Below are 4,163 nucleotides of genomic sequence, written 5' to 3'. Positions count from 1 at the left end.
CACAACTAAAAGAAAAAATATACTAAGGTTTGATGTTCGGCTTGTATCATGTAAAAGATAACACAAAATAATGTGTTATAGGATATATAAAGAATGGACACTATAACATTGCATAAAATCTCCTACCTCTAATTGCAATATATGAAAGGCAAAAATGTCACATTTTTGTAAATTTATATTTTCAAAGTTCTCTTTGATAATATATAAGATCATTTGTTGTCCTGCAGTTGAGAGCTTTAGGCAGCAGAAATTACCACAAACCAGTCTGGCATTAGCAGTGAACCTTAGGACAGTTAAAAAAATATTAATTCAGTATATTGTACTATAATGAGTTGAAAATAAAATGATGATAAAAATCTTTCCAACACAACCACATTTCTGCTCTGGAGGTAAAGCAAGATTGTGGTTTATCTTGGTTAAAGCACTATCATCCAACCTATATAAAATAGAATAGAATAAAATAGCCCTTATTGTAATTGTACATGTACAAGACGTATGTGCTACACACCAGCTTTGCCAGAATAACAATATAATAGATGACACATGGTATAAGTAGTAAACAGGAGACACATATATACAAATAATAATAAGACAAAAGCACACATTATAGGCAGGCAGCAAAATAGGCAGTGCCAAGAAAATACTTGTCTAAAAAGTATGTCGATGTGGGAGTGGCCTGATGAAGGAAACCAGGCCAACACCCCGATGAACTTACTGTAAAAAAAATTGTAATATAAAAGTATTTTACTGTGTATTTTACAGTTTTGTACTGTTCTTCTAGAATATCATTAAATTTACATAAATAGACTGTGATTTTACATTTCAAATGTAAATTAACGTAAAATCACTGTAATAAAACAAAATATTCTTGTTTTTTAAATGTATTTGTCTGTACATATGCATATTTAGATTGTTAAAATACATTCACAAATGCATCATAATTCCACAAATATTTGTCTGTCATTTGAAAGATTGAACTGTCAAATTCAAATGTAATGCTATGGAAAACTATATAAAATGATTGGTATAAACTTTTTTTACATCAAATAATTATTATTATTATTAGGGCGATAGTGGCTCAAGAGTTGGCAGTTCGACTTGTAATCAGAAGGTTGCTGGTTCGAACCCTGGCTCAGACACTCTCGGTTGTTGTGTCCTTGGGCAAGACACTTCACCTAGCGCCTACTGGTGATGGCCAGAGGGGAATTATAAAGTGGAATTGTAAAGCACTTTGAGGGTCTCATAAAGCGCTATATGGATGCAATCCATTATTATTTAAAACCAACTGTTAACTGTATATTTCTGTAAATTGAAGTATTATTATTCATATTGACGCATTCATTGACCTTGTTTATAGGTAATTTCATTGTTTAATCATGTTAAATTGTTCCTAATTTAATGTTTAAAAGCACTTGAAAAAGCCAAAATCCCATGTAAAATTAGGGCAACAAACTGTGTTGTCATTACTGAAAATAACTGCATTTTCAAGGGAAAGTTATTTTCTGTTATTTTCTGGTATTATTTTGGCACCCCAGCTGCCGGAATATTACTGTTATTTTAGGGGTTTTTTTTATGGTGCTGTTTATTGCTGGAGATTTCAATCAAACACATCTCAAGTCAGTGCATTCGAAATCCCATCAACAAGTGGACTTTGCGAAGAGGGGGATTTATTAGGCTGTGCTTTCAGTTTTTTCAAAAAAGAATAGCTTCATATAGGAAAAAATATATATCACATATGCAGGATATCTTAAACCTAAAAAGAAACACTAGGTACGAGATACATGTTCTGATGAGTTTTGGCAAAAAAACCATTTGACTAACATGTGTGTCTCACCTGCTCTTGTTCCTCTCTCTCTCTCTCTCTGTTCCTCTCTCTCTCTCTCCTAGGACTGAAAAAACAGCATTGTTGTTGTTCAGCTTTTCATTTCGCCATTTGTTGATTCACTCGAAGAGCAAGTAATGTAATATGGGTCAAGTGATCAATTTGACATCAATCTTTTGTGATACACCATCATATTTACATCATTTGTACAGTACGGATGATTTGCTTTGGTACCTGGTCAAACTTCAGTTCTCCTCTGTCTGCCTCTCTGTGCTTCTCCAACAACAAACTCACAGGCAGCAGCTCCCCCCGGCCCCTCGCTCAGTTGCTTAGTGCCTGAGCTCGGATCATAATTAGGGGGAATTTACGCACAGTCGTAAATTCCCACAGTGTGCACTATGTGCTTATTGTGTGTAGTTTTTGTTTTTTTGTTTTATACAGTTGTCAGTCAGGCATCTAACTATGAAACAAATGACACTCCAAAAGACCCCGGGCTTCTGAAAAAACAACCAGGGCTTAAGCCCAGTAAGCCACCCCCCGCTCCGCCACTGGCCAAATTCGGCATGAGCCCCCGCATCCTCAGGACCTTCTACCGCTGTGCCATTGAGAGCATCCTCACTGGATGCATCACCACCTGGTACGGCAACACCACCACTTACAACCACAAAGCTCTCCAGAGAGTGGTGTGGTGTGTGGAAAGGATAATTGGAGGTGAGCTTCCCTCCCTCCATGACATCTACAGGAAGCGGTGCCTGAGGAAAGCGGGAAGGATCATCAAAGACTCCAGTCACCCCAGCCATAAACTGTTCAGAATACTTCCATCAGGAAGGAGGTTCTGCAATATCCAGTCCCGAACCAGCAGACTGAGAGTCATCTTTTTCCATCAGGCCATCAGACTGCTGAACACTTCACAGACACCTCACCTTCACTCACCAGAACATTATGCACTCCATACGGTACATAAATGCCACTTGTTTTGCACATTTCCAATTGCTGACCTCTGTATATTTTATTTTACTTTATTTAAATTTATATATATGTATACACACACACGTGTGTAGATATATATATTTAGTATACATATTCACTAATGCGTATACACTCTTATATTTGTACATATATTTATTGTTATAATCCTCAGATTACTGATTCTTATATTTTGCTTGTTCTTATGTTATTGTATTGCATTTTGCACACCTCTGTTGCTTGTGAAGTTTGCACACAAGAATTTCACTCGCATGTGCGTAATATGGTGACGATTTGTCACCTAGCGTAAAATATTACGCTTTGGGAGTGAGAACGGGTTGGCTGTACCCATGTACCTGCACGTGTGATGTGACAATAAAAGTGATTTGATTTTATGCTAATTCCAGCAGACACTGTATTACATCTGTGTGATGGCCACACATTATGAAGTTGATAACTGCCATTAGGGATGGGTATTGATAAGATTTTCACGATACTGATTCCATTTTTGATTCTGTTTAACGATTCGATTCTTTCTCGATTCTTTTTAAAAAAAGGAGAACACTGAGGTCGATTAGCTTAGAACTTTGTTTTATATCTTCTCTTTGAACAAGATAGAAATTTAGGAGTAGCATGGCCTTACAAACCCAACAGTGAGATCTTAAGAGATCCAGCCTACGGCTCTTCAATAGGGTGTCACAGGGTCCCCAGGAAAAGAAATATAAATGTAAAATAATAAAATAAGTGTTCTTCTGTAGCAATAACAAAGTATAACATAAATTATTCTGTAGCAATTACACAAGAATATCCTGTAATGTCCCTGCCTACAATTAAACACATTCACTTACTGAAAATAAGGGGATTCTGCTGTGGCAAATGGGTGCAAGCCTTTGACCACAAACTTAGTCACTGCTCGGTGACATTCGTCTATCCTGGCCTGAAAGGAGACGCTACTGGTAGACTGCAGCGAGAACTGCCAGCGAGCGCCAGCCAGACTCTGTCTGTCTCTCTCATCATGGTCACCTAAATGCACAGTAATGGCAGGTTTTGTAATAAGGCAGATTGCGCTAACATAATATGCACTGTTAGTTGATTATTTACCTGCTGCATTAACGGGAGAGGACGTGCAAACGTTACCGCTGCTGCTGGGTTGAGATTCACGAGTCCAGAGTGGAATTAAAAACACAACATTCATTTAAGGTCATCGTGTGTTTTGTGAGCAAATGCTTTTGCATATTTGTAGTGTTTCCTCCCTTAAATGAAATATCTACTTTGCAAGTATTGCAAGTTGCCCTGTTGTCATCCATTCTCGTAAAGTAACCAAAGTTTTGAGCGTTTGAGCCGCTGCCGCGTTTCCTGCCAGGTAAATGACGCT

This window comes from Aulonocara sp. 'chitande type north' Nkhata Bay, linkage group LG17 (assembly GCF_057382095.1).
Source record: "Aulonocara sp. 'chitande type north' Nkhata Bay isolate Kocher_YH1m ecotype deep benthic linkage group LG17, A_spYH_male_GT1.1, whole genome shotgun sequence".
NCBI lineage: Eukaryota > Metazoa > Chordata > Actinopteri > Cichliformes > Cichlidae > Aulonocara > Aulonocara sp. 'chitande type north' Nkhata Bay.
The sequence above is the reverse complement of the archived record's forward strand: the minus strand, read 5'-3'. Positions refer to the sequence as shown.